Raw genomic sequence first — 20,848 nt, 5'->3', positions numbered from 1 at the left:
CCCTACAACTAATTAGCCAGATCTAAAGAAATGCTAATGTTTTAATATTTTTTTTTCTTTTTTATTTTTTTTCTTTTTTTTTTTTTTGTGAATAATGGCCACTCTTAAATCTATGTACCATAATAATGGCAAGTAATATGAGCAGCATTTAACAGCCACTGAGCTCAGCACAAGCCCAATTGACATGCAGGAGCCTTTTATAACCAGGTACTCTCTGCACTATCATCAATTATCTCCTAATTAAACAACAAAATTCCCTTGAAATGCCCTGGTTAGACATCATTACTAAACATTTTGCCATCACTTAGTGGATTAATGTGTCTAATTAAATTTCTTGCAGCGTGGAGGCAGGATCATGGCATGATACTTGAAATGAGGTGTGCAAACCTCTATAAATTGTTTGAAGTCAAAACCTGCTTGGCTTGTATTGACAGAAAGGATTACTTTAAAAATCAATAGCTTTCTTCTGTTTTTTTTTTTTTTTCCATCTGGGTGAATAAAAACAAAGAAGCTGCACACAAACTCCAATGACAAATTGCCACTGGAAATGTTGGCTTTTCCATGCTCAGAGGAGAGACAGCTCATTTGCTCAATGTTTTCAGGGGTGGGAGTCTGAGTATTTTACAGCAAGGATTTAATAAAATTTTCCAGTTAATTTTCCATCAGTGAGGAAATCTGAATCCTTTATACACCTTCTGGGATGTCACTCCATACTGGAGCCTAACTTCATCTGTAATAGGGAATTCTTGCACTGTTCATATGATCCTATGCACACCAGAAAGAATTTGGGGATGATCTACTCCTGAGAGTGACCAAACCCAGGCTACTACTGCTGTGATCCCAGGAATATTTCTAGATCCAATCTACTTCCAGGAAACTTGTGGGTTTGCAGGTCCACCTTCAGCAGCTGCCAGCTTTCCGGTTAGTGATGCAGACTGTAAAAAAGCTCTTTTAGGATGGGATGCCCCTGTGGAGCTGGGGGCTAATCACATGTCACAGTGACCCTGATGACAGTGTTGACTCTCAAATCCATGACAGCAAAGGGCAAACCCAAATCACTCTTCCTCTATCCTAGGAAGCAATAAACCAAAAGCCTGTCAGTGAAAAAAAAAAAAAACTGAGAAAAACATGATTAGGTGGTAAGATATTTTCATGTCCTGAGGATGTATAGAGGGTTCAGATTTGTATTCAGATAAAGTGATCACAGTGAAACTAAAACTCCCTGCATGGTAACTACTTCTGAATAATGTCAAGGATGTTGCCTGAATTATTATAATCTCTGAGGCACCTACCAGAAGCAAGTGTGTCCCAGATACTTGTTGGCTGGATGGGGTCCTGAGCCCCCTGCTCTAGTGGAAGGTGTCCCTGCCCAAAGCAGAAAGTTGGAACCAGATGATCTTTAAGGTCCCTTCAAACTCAAAGCATTCTGTGACAACGTTGTTGGCTGGCACTCCAAAAATTCTGGTGTCATGTCTGACACACTCTCCACCAGGAGGCAGACATTAAACCCCTTTATTTTGCAGTTGATGATCTTGAATTTTCACTTAATCTGCCCCGCTGGGTTGAGCAGAGGCTTTTCCGTTCTTCTCTTTCTGCCAAATTGAGAGCAGAAGGATTCAAAGTGAAAGTCACACACACACACACACACATGCATACACGTATGAAAATGATCCCTTTGGCTTTCCTGTGGTCTGCAGTTTGATCTCTGAGCTGCTTTGGAAGATTGATTGGCACACGAGTGCACCTCTGGCAGGTTGGACAGAGATATCCTGGTTATCCCTTACTGTTCTGCTGTGGTTTTTAGTGTGCTCACTGCCCAAGGATGCCGCTGCCTGCCCTCAGGCCAACGTGGTCATAGGTCACATGAGTTAGAATCAAAACCTACTCATCTCCAAACAAGCACTTCCTGCCTTCCCTTCAGCCTCGCATGTGTCATCATCTTCTGCTTATTATACTGCCCAGTGCCCCATCACAAGTGATCAGTTCCCCTTTCTGCCCTTGCACTGCAGACACCACACAAAGAGAAAACCAGAGGGGACAAACCGCTCACAGGGAGCTTGCATTTTATTTGTGCAAGGGGTAAAAGCTCTTGCTAGTGGGCTTAGTTGAGCAGCCTGATGAAAAACAGGCAAACAAACCTGTGCAATAATCAGAGTGATGCCTCGGGGTTTAGGCTGGAGGAGGAAGGTCACATCCAGGCTGTGGCTGCTGAGAGGTGTGGCTGTGTAAGTCAGTGGCACAACTCCTCCACTGCCTAGGTGACAGCCCTCTCTTCAGCCAGCTGGAGAGACAGTGCCACCTCTGCTGCAAGGAATCCAGAGAACAGAAGAGAGACTTTTGACAAGGGCTTGTAGTGATAGAACAAGGCACAATGGCTTCAAATGAAAATTTACATATTTAGATCAGATATGAGGAAGAAATTATTCCCTGTGAGGTTGCTGAGGCCCTGGCACAGATTTCCAAGAGAAGCTGTGGTTGCCTCATCCCTGGAAGTGTCCAAGGCCAGGTTGCACAGAGCTTGGAGTAACCTGGGATAGTGGAAGATGTCCCTGCCCATGGCAGGGGGTTGGAACAGAATGATGTTTAAGGTCCCTTCCAACCCAAGCCATTCTATGTCTGGGGACACTTGGGCTGGCTAGACACGAGCAGCCACCTCCTCTACAGCCGCACACACCTCAGCAGGAACAGCAAAAGCAAAATTACATCAACTTTGTTCAAGTGGGAAGAAAATAGCTCTGCAACTCCAACCTGAATTAAAGCTATAGCTGTTGGTCCTCTTCACCTCCTGCTCCACATCCTCTAGATTATCTCCTCAAAAGCAGACTCTCACTTTCTGAAATGTCTCCTACATCATCTCTAGCAGCACATGGCTGTGCCCATCTCTGCATTTTTTCTCATTTTCCCTTGTGTCCATCAGACTCATCAGCTGAGGGACTGGAGCTGACTCAGACACTGTGCTGAGGCACAAGAGCAAGGACTACAGGTTCAAGTCAGTCCATCCACTTCCACAATTTTTTCACATTAGAGAGGAGGAAATGTCTGCACAGGAATAACAGCCTGGAACAGCTCCCCTGGCTCTATGTCACTGCCATGGCACAGAATATCCCCCCTGGCTTCCAATATCTGGGCAAATGCATTGAGAACATTTGCAAAATTAATAGTGAGAGTGGTGGGGAATACAAATAAACACATGCATGGGCAGATGGGGCACAAGACTGTTCTGTTCCTGCAATTCTCTTGTTGTCACCTCCTCCCTGCCCGGCTGCTGCAGGTGACAAGGCTCTCTCCTTGGTTTTAGATGCAGACACCTGTGATCATACCCTGAGGTCTCTGAGGGTGTACATCTGTAGGATCTTCTGATACCCTATGTAGATTATTCCCCTGCTACATCCCTGCATCTAAACATCTCTGCAGAGTGCATATGGATGTGGCTTGGCAGTGTTAGGGTTACAGTTGGACTTGGTGATTTAAAAAGTGTTTCTCCAACCTAAGTGACTGTGCATGAATATGGATTTGCATGCAAAAATACCTTGGGGTTTGTTACTTGTATGCCTCTAGATTAATGCACAATGGTTTCAGCATCCAGTTTTCTGGCTCTTAAAAAGCATGGTTTTTACTCTTAAATTAAGCTCTTGACCTTAACTCTTCAATTAAGATCTCACTCTTAAATTAAGCTCTTAACTTACTCTTCCAGCAAACCTCAAATACAAACAAGTCCATGTAACTTTTTGTTCCAGCACATTCCTTCTGCCCCCAGACTCAAACAAAACAAACCCTTTCAGTGACACTGAAGTAAACTCATACAAGTGTTCCTCTTGATCCAGACTTCTAAAATGATTGGAGATGTTCATACTGTGGTTTAAATGACAACAAACCTCCTCAAGTCAATGAACTTTTTCTGATTTACGAGAAGCTGCCTCTTTGACTTCACCTTCTTGACAAGATGGATATGAATCTGACTCATAGTTCTTCATGGAAGTGAAATTCTACATGAATTTCAGAAGGAAAAGACATAATTCCTAAAGGGAATACATACTGCCTTATCATCACAGTTATTATTTAGCATTTATATTTCACCAGCATCTTGGTTAAAAACCCTCATGCTAGGATGTGTCCAGACCTGTAGAAGTGAAAATTGCTGCCCCAAAGAGCTCAGAGATCCAAATCAAAAGAACTGGGGGAAGAAAGGCACACCACTGGAATGAAATTACAAAAATAGATGCATAGTCTTCATACCCAGTGCTAAGTGTAGTGACATTACAAAAAGTCAAGGCCCTGTGCACCTCATGACCTTCCAATTGCAATACAGAGCTGATTCCCCATTACTGAACATGCAAGGGCATAAGAAATAAAAGGAATTAGGAGTTTGTGCATTGACATTTTTAAACATTCACTGACTTTTAGGGAAAGCCCACAATGAATATTAAACAAGCCCCTGCCTTTCCTAGGGTTGGTGGGTAAGACCTGACTTTCTCAGTTATGTGAGGTGACCTTTCAAAATCATTTTTGTGGCTGCACTGTTCCCCTGTTCCCCTGGCTCTGCAGACTTATACACTCTGGGACTTCAAGAGAATTAAGTCTCTTCCATTGTTAATAAATGGAGCCCTGCATTCCCTCACCTGGAAAAGGACTTTTGACAAATGCTACTGTGCACAGCAGAGTGCTCACAAATTATAAGAGTATTTGAGTAAAAAAAGCAGAGGCACCAATGTAAAGAATTGCTGGTTTCAATCGTTACATTTAGTGCTACAGCACCTTGATGCCTTACACAACACCCAGATTAAGTCCAAATCTGCAAGGCTGTACTGGAAGATAAAACACAAAGCCTTCTTATCACCAAAGTCCCACTTGAGCCTTCAAAATAGATTTCAGGTACAACTGGAGTGCTGCACTCAACTCCTGTGTGGGGGACCCTCTATAATACAGTCATTTAATTTCAGGGCATGTTTGAGCTTTTTCTTATGTATCCTGATGGAAATCGTAGGATCAACCACTTGGGATCAGAAAGCAAGAAAACGGATTGTAGTTTTGTTTTTCCTCTCCATCTTTTGTTTCTCCTCTCATTAGCAGGCACTGCCAAGCAGGCTTCCAGCCACTTAATCCTCTCTGCCAGCTCTCTCTAAGAATCAGACAAAGCTGGAGGTAAAAAAATGATTCATACACAGATGTGTCTGTCATTGTCTGGAAAGCAAAATGTTCACATCCACCAAGACAAAACAGCCTGAGTTGACACTGTGATGACCTACTTTTAATAATAAATGAAAGCTTCAGGACTGTGTGTTTGGGGTAAATGTGTGAGGCCCCTAGAGCACAGCTAGGAGATACCCTACAGGAAGGATGCTCTGGGATATTTTCACCCTTCAGGTCCTGACCTTCTCCAGAAAGAGAAGATAATGCAGCAATACCGTGGCTTTCATTTGTTACCAACATACAACAAGAGCACTGAGGGACAGAGAATCATTAAGGCTGGAAAATACCTCCAAGACCATCAAGTCCAACTTTCAGTGAAGCAGCCCAGGATTTGTTTCATGCCAAGGGGCCAGAGTCCTTGCAGCCAATTGTTAGGCTATCCCAAAATTGCATTTTCATTGCTGTAGTGTCAAGGATGATATACAAAGATTGTGATGTAATGCACAGATACCAATGAACAACCAGCCCTTCCTCCAGATCTGTAGTGTCACAGAGCAGCTCCCTGAGCTCATTTCAGCTGAGCTCAGGTATTTCTGCACTGAACTGAGGGCAGCAGCACCGGCATCGCTGAAACCACCCTGAGTGAGGTGACATCCTCTGTGTTCACACCTGCCCGCAGCAGTGTCCCCGCTGCGTGCTGCCCCAAACCCTCACCTCCTGACAGGAGCTCTTCCTGTGACTCTCTCACAGCCCTCTGCTCTTCTCACAGCTTAGACAGGGTACTGGAAGCCGCCTACAGCAATAATCTATCCTTAATTCCTTTTCCTTTTTTCTCCCCCGGTCTCCTAACAGGAGCATGGAGGTTCAAGTGCTTCTGCCCACACTGCAATACCCCTTGGCCAGAGTGGACATGAGTGTCACACAAAGCTATGTTTCAAAGGGGTTGATGGAGTGGCCTTCAGCCATTGTAGGAAAATAGAAACAGTGAGCACCACAGCCATGAAATGTCTGGAGATCTCCCATATTATTTTTACCTTTGCCAAAATCCCATTTCTACTGCAGCTAGCAATGCTGCAGACACTTGGGCACCTAGGTGGGTTACAAGTTGGCTGTGGACAGTGACAGAGTGAGAGAATCATTGCTTACTTTAACGTCAGGTACCTTCCTAAAGCTGGAATTGCTCAGGACATTGCCCCAAGTGTCTCCTCCTGAGCCTAGTTGAGAACTCTGGAGCATCTACCTCTGAGGGCCAGAGCTGGTCTGAGGGCACTTGGTTTTCAGAGGGAAGGTGACACATTTGACACCATCTTATTTTGTTAATTTCCATACTGCTGAAAATTGAGTCAATTTTGTCACTTTCTGTGTGTCCCAAAGCTGAGATCATTGATGGAAAAAGTCTCCTGGACACCCAGTGTCTTCCAGGGAACTGAGGTTACTGTGGCAAGTCATCATTTGGAGAATTTTATGGACATAATAGAAAGGATCACAGAATTGCAGAACCACAGAACCACTTAGGTTGTAAAAGACCTCTGAGATCATCAAGTCCAACTTATGACCACCAGTCACCACCTTGTCAACACAGAATCACAGAATCAATTAATGCAGGGTCACAGGATCGATTAAAATGTGTGGCAATGATGTGACAATGGTTCCCTTAACCAGACCCTGATGTGTTTCCACCAGCCAGCCCTGATGGTAAACGCTCTCACAGCAGAAATTTTCATAGCACCGAGAAAGCGTTTTGACCTTTCACCTTAACCACTAAGAAAAAGCAAGCCAGCAAACCCACTCCTCACCCAAAATATTCACCACACAGAGGTCAGGTCTGAAAAGTTACCGTCAGCAGCCCCTGCTCACCCTGACTCACGTTAACCCTGCAGCAGAGGGGATGATTTCTGGGAAACCTAGAAGGAGCGCGCAGAAAACAGTACCCAACTGAATAACCCATTATTAGCACAATTTCACTGGGAAACAACACTGTCTGGCAGCACCCTTGCTTCTTGTGAACAGGGCACTTCACAAGAATTAATAAGTTGAGGTCATGTGAGAAACACAGAGAGAATTCGGAGAAATAGAACGAGCACCCTCACAGATCATCTTTGGCTCTCAGCTGCCCGTGGTGGGTTACAGAGAGGTAAAACTCACAGGAAGGGCTGGGTTTGGGTGGCTGGTCCTAGCTGGGGGGTGGCACTGGCAGAGCAAGCAGAGGGGGCAGATCAAAGCTCATTTTGCAGCACACAGAGGGGTAGAGGTATGGGAAAGGAGCAAGGGGCTGCTCAGCACCCTGTGTTGGGCTGGGGGGAGGCAGAATGGGCTGAGTCAGGGTCAGCACCTTCCAAACTCTGTCTCAGTTTCAAAGACCCATTTCCTAAACTACTGATGACTTGTCTCTAAGTCCTTCTTGGAAAAAGCACTACTGAGAGTGCAAAGGCCCCTAAAGCACCTGGTATCATTTTGGTGAAGGGGTCAGTTTGGTGCTTACATCTTCATCAGTGCTGTGTGCACAGCTACCAGCTCCTGCTACATCTCCCCAAGCTTCTCCCTTGCTAAATCAGCTCTTCATTTGCCTAAATCTTCACCATCTGCAGCAGTTTCCCTCATTCTTTAAGCAGAGGGTGTTGAGGCCCTGGCACAAGTTCCCAGAGAAGCTGCTCCACCCCTGAAAGTGTTCAAGGCCAGGCTGGATGGGGCTTGGAGCAACCTGGGATAGTGGAAGGTGTCCCTACCCATGGCAGAGGGGTTGGAAAGATCTTTAAGGTCCTTTCCAACCCAAACCATTCTGGGATTCTGCCATTAACTTATGCCTGTGCAATAATCTGAGGAAAGACTCTCCAGTGGGACAAGTCTCCACATTTCTTCTGTCAGGCCTGCCCTGTCAGTTCTCACCACACACCTCACAGATGTGTCCAAGTGCAAAAGACACCTGGAAATAAAATGTCCTGGGACTTATAAGGTATGCCTGATTACCCAAGAGCCAGGCACCGCCCTTCTGTGTCCCAAGCCTTTGATCCCTTGTCTATAAAAGAGGGAAGGCTGATCCTTTTCAGGATCAGTAAGGAAAAATGCATTAAAAACTAGGAGATATTAATATAGTGGATGTGAAAACCTTTGGTCCTGCCTTAAACATCTTGTTCTCTCTGGCGTTCCCCATCTAGACTATTTGCTGTTAGAAGCAAACAGCAACAGTAAAAAAAGGGTCCCTTTAAGGACCCAGCACAAGAGGTTTCTCTATTGGACACAGCACTTCCCAATTATGAGTGATAAACTGCTTTGATTTACTACAGTGTATAGCCCAGAATCAAAGCTATCAGGCAAAACCTCCCTCTCCTCACCATTACATGAGATGGGCAGGCATCTAAGATCCAAATTTGGTGTCTTACTGCTCTTTCTGACAGACTATTTCAACTGTGTGTCTGCTGAAATTGTACAGATTAAACAAAAACAAAATTTTTGGATTCCTGGGAGGAGTTTTCAAACCTGCTGTGAGTGCACACTCACTACATCAAATGCAAGAGCCCTTAGCAGCTTTTAGTTTGAAGGAGGTGACTCCAATAACCTCTGTCCCACCTCTGCAAGCATCAGCAGCATCTTCCAGCCATGATGTTCATTTCAGATTCCAGATTCATTTCAGATTCAGATGCTGCAGATTCGATCTTGGTACAGACCTCAGTCATGAGAGGACCCCATGGCGTGAGCTGTCAGCAGAAAGGAACAACATTCAGACATCCACATCTAAAACTGAAAATGAAAAAAAAAGAAAAAATCAGCCTCACAGTCATCTTGCCTTTAGAGTACCCTCTAGAGGGGTAAAAAGGATAACAAAGACAAATGTAAGCATACTGGAAACCTTGCTGATCTCTTAACCCCTGTGACCTCCCTGGGCAATGCCTTCTACTGATTCCAAATGAAACCAACCAAAAGGTCTTTTAATTGTCAAGACAGAGGACGTATAAACACATAACAAAAAGATCCCAGTGTCATTCAGATGGATTCTCCATCCTTGGAAGCATTCAGAAGGTGCCTGGACGTGGTCCTGGGCAATCAGGTCTCTGTGGCCCTGCTTGAGCAAAGAGGTTGGACAAGGTCCCTTCCCAGCTCAGACATTCTGTGTCTCAGTGATTTCTAAGCTGATTTTTGTCTGTTGATTTTGCTTCAGATTTCGCTGTGTTATTAGTTAATGTCACCAAAAGAGACAGAAATGGTCCTGCAGCCCTCCAGGACCAGTCTCTTTGTCTCCAGTTGTGGTCAAGAATAATGCTTGGATTGGCTTCCCATGGTCCCCGTTTCAGGGAGAATTATCAGGGGTTGTGTCTCTGCAGGAGTCAGAGGGGGGATATTGTTTTCACACAAGCAGTGGGAGACTGTTCTCCAGGACAGGAGAGGAGCTTTCAATCACAAGTGACTTTCCATCTTTCCAGCAGTTCCAAAGCAGCTCACCTCTCATGCCGTGTCACCTGGAGTGCATGCTCACACACCATGAACCTTTTAGAAATGTGGAGGTTTTCACCCACTCCCACCCCTCCACCTCTTTCCCCCCATCACTCTGATCAGTCAGCCCTTCATGTGGCCATTTCCTGTGAAAATGATGCCTCTTACAGGCAAAGGGCAACCCCATGTTTTTTGTTTTCTTTTCATGGGGTGTTTTTTTGTTTTGTTTTTTTTTCTTCTTTTTCAGTTTTGCTTTGCTTGTGTTTCTTACGTTCAGGCTGTTGTGCTGCTCTGGCTGAGAGCATTGAGGTGATGGGTTGAGTCAGCAAAGTGAGGAAGCCATAGCCTGGAGTGGGGAGGGAGGAGACAGGCAGAGTGTGGAAACCAGCAGAGGCTTTTCCTCCCACAACCTGTGCCCTAAAGTGCATTTTATACACCTGCTTAAACTGATTACTTTGAGTGCTGCTGACAAACCAGAGTATTGAGCCCAAAATTACAGATAAAAAGCTTTGAAACTTTATAAAATCAGAGATGAGCAAACTTTATGGGCTGGGAACACATTTAGCACCATTTGCTCAGTTGATCCTTGGCGTGAGAATAACAACCTGAAGGATTTTTTAACACCAGCACCACAGTTGATTTATTTCTCTTTATAGCTTGAAAGGGACAACACATATCTCCAGTCAAGGAGTTCCAAGAAAGTCAACTCAGGCTGGACCCCACAGAAAGATTTACTCAACATTTTCTGGTGAAACCTGGCAGATGGGCATCATCACACAGCATTTTGCAAGCAGTTTGATTTGCTCACTGCATTTCCTGTCCTCTTCTGGGCAGGCCAGGGAACCCCTGAGGTGGAATTGTGTAACCTCCAGCTGGGCAGACATCTCATGGGAACAGGGGGTTTGGGAAGTGCTGGACCTGCTGTATGGTAAAAGGGATGAAGTGACCTCTCTGCTCCTTTCTGAGCAGTTATTTTTTTTTTTTTAATCACTGCTAGAAGAGAATGAAATGTAAATTAAACTTCATGGTAACATGCAGTGCACTCTTGTGGAAGAAGTAGAAACCTTTGAGGGTGAAAAGAAAAAAAAAAAACAAAGACAAAAAATTCTGAGAATAACTTGACCTGCTATATTTTTTCTTTATTTTTCAAACACATTAATTCATTCATTTCAATGAATTCAAAGCACAGACCATGAAGAATAATATATCTGCTTTCACAGCAGTTATTAAATATGTTCCCTTGTTCCATCCCCTTCTCTAAATTAACAAAGAATTACAAACAATGACCCTTAAAAAAACAAACAACAGAGACCAAATATTTTGAGAATTAAACTCTTCAGAAAGGCCCACTGTCCAGGTGAAACGCTCAATCAGTTGTGGACTTTTTTTTTTCTTTTTCTTACTGAAAATGTGGGTGGTTTTCAAATACAGGAAAGAAAACACGATGGCTTGTGGTGATATTTTCCACCAGAAAGATGCAGCTTTAAGGGCTTTTGGTTTCCAGATACCTCCACCCACAGGAGTGGCCTCCTCTGTTGTAGAAGGCGACACCTGATTAGTTGTGGAGTCAAGTTAAATGACAATAACAATGCTCAGCAGTGGTTTGTGTGCTTCAGCGGAAGCTCAGTGTCAGCTAGGTAATTATCCTGAGTCTGGGTAATTAATATGGCAGCTGCCTCCCAGACCACAGAGCTTTTAAATATGATAAAAAGCTGCTGTGGGAAAAAAAAAAAAAAAAAAGAAAAAAAAAAAAGTGGAAAGAAGTGAAGAATGTATTCTCTGTATCCCTTGTAGACAGGGTGGAATTGAAGATGTCCCTGCTCGTTGCAGGGGGTGTGGACTTGACAACCTTAAAAGATCCTTTCCAGTCCAAACCATGCTCTGGTTCTGTGATCCCATAACAAGAAATGGGCTTAAATCCCAGCAAGGAAGGTTTAGGCTACACATGAAGGGCACTGAAGGACAACTTTGGGACAGGCTGTGGCAGACAGGTGTGGACCTCACCAGAGGGCTGGAGTGACAAGATGGGTGAGTGCCCCTTCAGAAAGGGCTCGTGCTGATTTATTTTCCCTTGCAGCAGGTGTTGGAATCCTTGGCTTGACACGCCAACAGTTTTCCCTGATCTGAGATCTTGCTGTTGCACAGTCAAATGTGTTGCTGGGGGAGGATGCAGGCTCAAACCTTCTGCCAGATTGGAGGTAAGTGGCCTGGTGCACTGTTTTGTGTGTGATACATGGACAGTAACCCTGAGCCTAAATATTTGCACATCTGCTAAGTTCCTATAGGCAAAGTGATCCTCATGTAGCCGCCACCTGCTGCGTCATGCTCTGACCCCCAGAATCACAGAATCTAGGATGGTTTGGGTTGGAAAGGACCTTGAAAATCACCTCATTCCAACCCCCTGCCATGGTTAGGGACACCTTCCACTAGACCAGGTTACTCAGAGCCCCATCCAACCTTGTCTTCAGCACTTCCAGGGATGGGATCTGACCTATGTGAGTGAAGCAATGGGGTCAGGGAATGGGGGACCTACCATGGGGCTGCATCCCAGCTGGGGATATGCCAGTACACCACCCAAAGCTCGCACCTAGCCTAAGTGCAGATAGATATGGTCCTCTAAACATCAGGTTCCTGTGCAAATTTCAGCAACAGCATCAGCAACCAGTAGAGTTGAAAACTGAAGCTTGGGATGGGAATACATGGAGTTTTAATTATCTACAGCTCGCTTTCAGCTAGGCTGAAAGGACCTATTCTTTTTATATGCTTTTGGTATCAATAGCCTGGTATAATGGACTCTGATGCAGACAGGAAAGATGATGTATAAGTTAATGGGGTGTGAGCAATTAAAATGCAAAATCATTTGCCTCATGAAATGTCTTTTCCTCTCCTGCCAGTGACAGGAATAGGTATTACAGTCAGCCCTAATTGTCTCAGAAAATAGGAAAGAACCACTTTTTGAAAGCAATAATTTCTCCCGATTTCCAAAATCCCAGCAGCCTTTCCCTTTCCCTCGCCTCCTTTTATTTTAATGCATAATTTACATTTTAGAGATTAGCATCAAGGACAAAATAATCACAGTAATATTCAAAGGGCCATCCCAGCCTGCTCAAAGTGAACACCTACTGGCCCTAAAATTTCTAAGCACCTCATTCAGATGATCTCAAACAAAACATCTTTCACAGAACTGGCAGGTGTCCTGTTCTGTACATTGGCCTTTTAGAGAAACACTATTTGAGATTCTTCACTGGAGCCTTTGGAGCCATAGAAGGTGGCTGAACATGGTCTCATATTTTCTGTGGGTACACCAGGAAGCTGAAGGACACCTTTAGGTCTCCTTGCTATAGCTGTGATCATATTGATTTGTCTGTCAGCAAAGTCCACGAGCCTCACAGGGCTGGTGTGGCCCTGGAGGATAGGGGAATTTCCCACTGTCTTCTCCAGAAACCCTTGCCACCACATTTCTGGGGTTTCCTTTCCTTCTTGTGGCTCCTCTCCCATGTTCCTGGACCAGTTTCCTGCTCCAGATCCACCCATCCATGACCACCAGCATCACACCTTTTCCGACAGCACAGGAGGAAACCATGATTCCTGTGGAGCTGAGAAGTTCTCCTGGGGAATATCCTGAGCAAAACTCACTTTTGACACCCTCAGCCCCTGAAAGGGGTGCACCAAACAGGTAGAACCCGTCCTTCTTCCACACAACAACCTGGATTGGGGCTCCTAAAACCTATGTCCAAAAACATAACACAGTGAGAGAGGAATGAGGACAGGACTTTGCAGACATCCCCTCTGCACCCCTCAGCAACACCCCCTGCCAGCCACAACAACAGCGCTTTGCAGCCTGGACAAAAAACCAGGTTGTTTCATTATTCTGGGAGAGAGTTTCACTGCAGCCAGTTTCCCTGTCGGCAACAGGGAGCCCCAGCCCTAGGGCAGGGTCCTGTGCAGGATCGACACCATGCCCAGCACCGCCAGCCCCCGGGGTCGGGATGGGGGCAAACGGAGAGGACACCCGGGGGCGGGGAGTGGGGTGGTGCCGAGGAGGAGGAGGAGGAGGAGGAGGAGGAAGGGCGGCTAGGGCAGCCCCGGTGGTGGCTGCGGACGGCTCGGGGAGCGCTGCTTCCTTGCGGGGGCGGCGGGAGCGCTGAGCCGGGCTGGGCTGGGCTGAGCCGGGCTGTGCCGGGCGGAGCTCAGCTGAGCCGGGCTGGGCTGTGCCGGGCAGAGCTCAGCTGAGCCGGGCTGGGCTGTGCCGAGCCGGGCTGTGCCGGGCGGAGCTCAGCTGAGCCGGGCTGGGCTGTGCCGAGCCGGGCTGTGCCGGGCGGAGCTCAGCTGAGCCGGGCTGGGCTGTGCCGGGCGGAGCTCAGCTGAGCCGGGCTGGGCTGTGCCGCGCCGTGCCGGGCTTAGCGGAGCCAGGCAGAACCGAGCCGGGCTGTGCCGGGCGGAGCTCTGCAGAACCGGGCTAAATCGAGCCGCGCTGTGCCGGGGCTGAACCGAGCCACGCAGAGCCGAGCCGGGCTGTGCTGGGCGGGACTGGGCTCAAGCCAAGCCGAGCTGAACTGAGCCGAACCGGCCTGATCTGATCCGAGCCGAGCCGCGCTGCGCTGCGCGGGCAGCAGGTACCGCCGGCGGAGCGGAGCGGAGCGGGATGCGCGGGGATGCGCGGGGATGCGCGGGGGATGCGCGGGGATGCGCGGGCAGGGCCGGGCAGGGTGTCCCGCTGCAGGGCGATGTGCCAGGGGAGGGTGGGACCTCCGCAGGGAGAACCCTGCGGCAGCACCGCGAAAGTTGAGGGCACTGCTTGGTGCATTTCAGTGTCCCCGGAGGCTCCGCTGCAGCCATCGGCGCTGCTGTGACGGGATTTTAAAGGTGTCAACTTGATATTTGTCCGGAGAGTTGTGTTTGATTTTTTTAAATATTTTTACCCTTAAATAAGAGTCTAAATTGCTCTCAGCTTCTCCACCTGATGTGTCCAGCGAGTGTTTGTGGTCTCGCCATCACATTTTCCTGCCTTCAAAAAAAGAGCGTTGTTTCCTCCCGTGTATCTGCTTATAACAGAGAAAAGGGGAAAGTGAGAAACACAATGAAAACCGACTACAAACAGTTTTAGTCAACAGAGTGAACAAACTGGGGAAGATATAGAGGGAAAACCCTTTCTCCTGCGGGGCTCAGTGATGATTTGTAGGTGTTTCATGGTTACAGCAGTATGTGATAGGACAACCAGACAGAAGAGTAGTTTTAGATGCGATGCTGCATCTCAGCGGCTGAGTATATGGCTTTGGGGTCGAGTTCGTAATGTTCCAGAAACAACAGCTGCGATAAGTTTGAGGGCAGATTTGGGCAGTTAAAGAGGAACGAACGGCCTCCATCCCTCCTCCACTCCGCAGTGCTCGAGCTGCATTTCCTTTCGGAGGAGAGGACTCGAAGCCCCAGCCGGGCTGAGCTCTCTGCTACACGTTGCACTCGAGCGGAGTTAAACTCTTGGGTGTAATCAGATCCTTTCTACAAGGCAAGTAACCAACTTCCCGGTTGTACTTTAATCTCCAGGAGTGTGATACTTTTCAGAGAGGAAAGCTTTTCACAAGTTTTTGTTTGTTTGTTTGTTTGTTTGGTTGGGTTTTTTTTTGTTTGTTTGTTTTTGTTTTTTTTCCATTTGCACCGATGAAAGAACAGTAGCAAAAAAACTACTTCAGCTGCTGAAAGCCACTCAATTGAGGCATGCTAACAGCAGATTATTTAGTAGGGTTACTTAGGGCAGGAAGAGATAAAGTTTCACTGAACTTGTTATTAAAAAAAAAAAAAAAAGGCGAGGGGAGCAGCACAACTATTTGAAGTGAAAAGGGCAACGTTCAAACTTTTGTATTCTTGAACAGCCAAGCCCTAGAGGCCCTGCATGCATGGTTGGTTTTTTTTTTTTTTTCCTCTTTTTATCCGTCTTTTTAATTGAAGAAAGGACTTAACATCCCTGTTGAGGCCACCAGGCATTGTGAGTTTCTGGGGAATGAGCTTTAGGAGCGGAGTTGAGGGACCAGCAAGGAGCACCTGCTCCAAGGAGGTCCTTGTCCCACCTGGTTGTGGTGGAGCAGGACTGCATTCAGCTGGAAGTGCCAGATGGCCTCCTAAGATGCTGCTTTCCTGGAGTTCACCATGGAGCTGCCCTTGCCTGAGCGCCTGACATCAGAGTTCAGTCTGATGTCTGAATTCAGTCTGAATCCCAGTGTTGTTGCCCCTGTCTCTTTTTTGCTGTCTCGGCTGGACATGAGACTTTGGTGTCTGCCAGCCTTTACCTGCCAAGGCTCCCCATGCCCTGCTGGACCCCTCATTTTCCTCACGTGCCTCTTTACCCAAGCCCTCTGTGGACATGAGGTGAATTAAGGAAGTGATGCTCAGCCTGTGTGGAGGTTTTGGCCTGGAAAGAATCCCTGCCTTAAGATGGTGCCACAGTTGCACTGGCACAGGCAATGCAGAGTTTAGTTAGACTTTCCCCTCACTCTTACATGTATTTTATGATTTGTTTTTTAAGGTCCTACTGAAGATTCAGATCTCCCTCCTGAACCTCTACCCTGCAGCTCAGCAGCCCCCTGTGCCCAGGTTGGTTTTGTACTCATGTTGCTGCACTGGGGAAACCATTTTTTTTTTCCACCCCAAGGAGAGCTGTGAGGATTATTACACTGCCAGGGTGGAGCTAACTAAGCTTTTTTTTTTTCCTGCCTCAAGTGTGTTTCCTCTCAAAGAAAGCTACTTGGTTGACTCTCAGAGCTTCTCACAGAAGCAGCACGTGGCTCAGTAGCCCATCAGAGGTGGAGAGCTCAAACCAAAGAGGGAGAGACAAGGTAGGAGGGATGGAGGGAACGAGAGAAGCAGCTTAGCTTTCCCAGCATGCCAGTTTTTTATTTTTCTTCCTTGGGATCTTTTCCAGGTTAGTCTTTGTTTATCCTTCCACATTGTTCTGAAGGAAATGATATGGTGAATATAACTTCCGATGGCAACTTTTTGTTTTCTTCTCTTATTAGCTGAATTTAATTGCAAAGAGCTCTGCAGCAGCCGGGGAGGGAGGTGAAGTATGCAGCACCTTCCAGGGCTTTGCCAGGAGAGCTGTTCTGCTCTTGGCTTTTTTAATGCATATCTTTGTGGATCCAAGTTAAAACACTTGGCTGCAAGTTCTGCTGTTGCTTCCCATTTTGCCAAAGCCAGGATTTGTGTAAACAGAGTATTGTTCTTTGCCCAAGCTTTGAGAAAGTGACTCTTAAAATAGAAAAGGAAGAGAAAGTCAATACAGGAGTATGAGCATCCAAAACCTGTATGTGTGAAACCATGGAAAAGATTAATCAGAGCCTTGAGCCTGTAGTCACAGGTACCAGGAGCTTTGCACAGCTCTCTCCCAGGGCTGCTCACGTGCCAGTTCTCACACAGAAACATTCCCTGGATCACGCTGGTGATCGACATTGGAAGCAGCCTGCAAACACTCACTCACAGTTTGTTTCCATCCTGTGCTGTTGTTCTCTGTTTGCCTCCTTGCCTTGCATCCAGCTCCTGGTTGGGAGGAAAACATTGGCAAAGGCAGCCCAAACTGCAAACCCTTCTCTGTAGCCAAATGCACAGTGTTTTTATTGCATCATGGCTTGTTTGTATCAATTTTGTAATTTATCTGCATCGTTGCTTCCTTGTGTTAATATTGTTATTTATCAGGCCTGTTGGAGATTTTTCATCTCTCACCACCAGCCAGATCACATCCAGCAGCAGAGATAACATTTATTAACTGTGATGGTGATAGTGGGAGGGACCCAAATTACTTTTCAAATCACACCCAGCTGCCTTAGCAATGGATAATTCTTCTGGTTTGTATCGTACCTTTTAGTTACACCATTGCTTCTGAGTGGTTTTCTGGGACAGAGTGGTGACATCCCTTTTGGGGGTATTTTTATTTCCACCCATGTGTAAGAACATGTGCTGTGTTTGCTCCTTTGGGGCAGAAATGCTGAATGGAGTAAGTGTACAGTTTTAAAGGATATACCCAGGGTGAGATGAAAAGAAGCTGGTGCAGCTTTCTCTAAACTGTGCCCCATCTCTGTCACCACAGTGCCACGTGTAGTGAGGATGTAGGGCTCAATTATCTCCCAAGTGAATTTCCTGATATTTATCTGAGCTGTAAAAACTCAAGAAATATCCAGGGGATAAGCTCAATGTGATATCTGTTTTGTTTCTTTTTTAAATGGTCATTTCCACCTCGCATTTGACCCATTTTGGGCTGGATTGCTTCTCAGTAATCAACTGCCTCAATTGCTATGGCATTTAAAGTGCTTGGCATTCATTGTGAAACAGAAGTCCTCTTTTCCTGATCATGCCAATTATCCACAGAAAATAAAAATAGAGCATTTCCGTAGGAAATACCATGCTAAAAGACAAAAAAGTTTCTGGTTGATAAACAAGTGAGGAGAGGGAGGTGATGAATCTTGGGCCCACCCATGTATCATATTCAGCCTGATTCTGTTAGAATCATAGATCACAGAATGGTTTGGGTCAGAAGGGACCTTAAGATCATCCAGTTCCCCCCACTACCATGGGCAGGGACACCTTCCACTAGCCCAGGTTGTTTCCAAACCAGGTTGTCCAACCTGGCCTCAGACATTTCCAGGGGTTCTTATGAGAAATCTGCATTCCTTTACCAAAATATCACCTCCTGACATAGACAAGGAACCCATAGTGATGAAAAAGATCAGTATTCATCCAACATTACCAGACCATGGACAGTTAAAGGAAAGTATTTGATGTGACGTCTAGAGGAGAAAGTTAGAACCTCTTCTGTGATACTTAAAGAAATCCAAAAATGACATTAAAAAACTTTTTTTACTTACCACATGATAATTATCAGCAAACATGTCAGTGGGAGGACTGTTCCCATAATTAAAATGGCCCTGAGAGGAGAGGGGGATGAGACCACACATGAATCCATGAAAATTAGTTAATTCTACATACATATGCATTCATACCTACAATGTGTATAAGTGAAAGCAAACTTGGCAAAGACAATGGTACATATGGAAGTAGAAAAGGTGAAAGAAGGAGATGGAAAGAAGGGGGTGGTGTTGCAGCCTTGTGTGTAGCAGGATTCCAGCTCTTCCTGGGCACACCGACCTGCTCCCTGGTAAGGGGTTACAACAGCAGGATCTAAGCTGGAAGCATCAGGGTTTATGGGCTCAGATTGCTGAGGACAAGAGAAATGGAGGAGTTTTCCTTTCCAAAACACGGAAGATGGTCAGGGTTTTTTTAAGTTCTTTAATGGAAAATATTTTGGTCCACAGCAAAGATGTTTTGATTCTGAACTGTTATTGTGCCTTGTAGGGATTTAGTTAAAGATGATCCATGCATTTCCATTCCGTTGTTTCCTGGGGCTTCCAAAGTGCAACATGACATCTTTATGTGGTGCAGAAAGGTGTTGGCTCCCTCTCCAGTGTCCGTGGCAATACTGATCAGGGAAGATGTGGATCTGTAGATAAAAAAATGAGGATATGTAGGAACCTTATGGATGAGTCATTATGATTGGTTTGCTTTATCAAAATATTTCAGACCCTACAGCAAAACCCATCACATTGCTTCAGAAAATATCCATATTTTTTAGTTGAAAGAAAGCGATTCTTTATGCTTGCTAGAATTTTCTATGGCAACAAAAAGCACTTTCTCACCACCTGCTGCCCATGGGTTTCATCATTTAGAAAGGCAGGAAAATGATGTTTGAAAAGGTGATCCCAGACGCTGGTAGTAACGTGAGGGAGGGTGTGAGTGTGCCTGCAGAAGTGGACCCCTGAGCTGAGGAGGTGGGCTAGCCCTCAGACTCATCAGGACTGCAATCTGAGGCAGGAAAACACCTGAGTGGAAAAAAAAAAAAAACAAAAAAAAACTGAGAAAAAGATGGTAAGGAGGTGGGTATAAGATAAGTCTATGGTGAGAGGAGTGTGTGGGGCTGGAACAGCTCATACCAGCCTCCCTCCTGCAGAAGGATGAAGGTTTAAGGTATGGATTCAGCTGTGTTTAGGTCTGGCACATGTTACTGAAGGGCTTTGGTGGTAAAGGTATGGCTGATGAAGCAGTGGGGGATCAGTGCAATGTACAGGAGCAACCTGGTCTAGTGGAAAGTGTGTCTGCCCATGGCAAGTGATCTTTAAGATCTTTTCCAACCCAAACCATTCTATGATTCTGTGATGGATGAGGCATTTAGAAGATCCAGGAAGAGTACAGCAGACAGCTAAAACCCTGAAGAACAGCTCTAAATCAAGCACAGATTCCTCCTCTGTCATGACACTGGGGTATTTTATTGCAGAGCAGCCACCCACCCAGGCCAGGAAGTGCAATTCCTGCCTCAAATGTCATTGCACCATGTGTTTCTGGACAAGCAAATAAACCCAGTCCATCCCAACAAGCAGAAGGGCTGTCACACCACTGTAAATGCACCCATTTGCTGAGAATGTGGATTTAGTGTAGCTCATCCCAGGGATGCAGGGATTGAGTGTGAAAGAGGATTCTCAAAGCAGACCGCCTGTAGGGCTTTGGCTGAGTTGTTTTGTGAAGTTATTCTTTTTTTTTTTTTTTTTTTTTGTGAGTAAGGAACCCTTCTGACAAATGTACTCCTAGCTCTGGGCTGACAGCAAGGTTTTTCTTGGGTTTAGTAGGGGAATATTTTATCTCTGTCCTCATTGATGCAGTAACTCATCACTTTGTACCCAGTTCTTTCCTTGGGATCAAACACACAATAGCAGTTGCCTCATTTGGGCTAAATGACTGTTGGAGAGATCCTAATCTATAAAAACTGTCCAGATATGCGGCCTTAATTTTATTTTTTAACTCAAAAAACCCTAAAAATGTAAACCAGAGAGAATTGCTGGAGGGTGGAGGAAGAATTGTCATAGAATCTTTGAATCACAGAATGGTTTGGGTTGGAAGGCTTCTTCAAGATTGTTCCAACCCTCCTGCCATGGTCAAGGACACCTTCCACTAAAGCCAGATCCTGGTCTGCAACCCTTCCAGGGATGGGGAAGGAGATCACACACTCTCACATAAAGCTGGAGTGACTTTCCTGAACCATGCAGGTGTGTCCCAGCTTTGCCTGGGTACAAGTGAAGCCCTGATTCAGCTTGGTCTTTAAATGACCCTGTGATTTTGTAAATAGCAGGTAACAATCGCCAGGGATGCTCAGGGACACCACAGCCAGTAGCAGGATGGCTGTCACATTCCCACAAAAGCCAAAATTTGGGATCACCTGGTGCCATAAACCCTCAGGAAGGAACCTGACTCCAGA

At 45.9% G+C, this 20,848-nt stretch overlaps 1 protein-coding gene across 1 annotated transcript in view; it reads left to right on the top strand.

Moving 5' to 3' along the window:
* Positions 1 to 13,962: 13,962 nt before the first annotated feature.
* The window catches only part of PRKCQ (protein kinase C theta), a 52,168-nt gene continuing 45,282 nt past the window's right edge, over positions 13,963 to 20,848 (top strand). Inside the window, exon 1 of the mRNA XM_068189427.1 lies at positions 13,963 to 14,174. The gene's annotated coding sequence lies outside the window, so the exon portion shown is untranslated. The remainder of the gene's footprint in view (positions 14,175 to 20,848) is intronic.

Source organism: Anomalospiza imberbis, chromosome 5, assembly GCF_031753505.1.
Source record: "Anomalospiza imberbis isolate Cuckoo-Finch-1a 21T00152 chromosome 5, ASM3175350v1, whole genome shotgun sequence".
NCBI lineage: Eukaryota > Metazoa > Chordata > Aves > Passeriformes > Viduidae > Anomalospiza > Anomalospiza imberbis.
The sequence above is the reverse complement of the archived record's forward strand: the minus strand, read 5'-3'. Positions and strand labels throughout refer to the sequence as shown.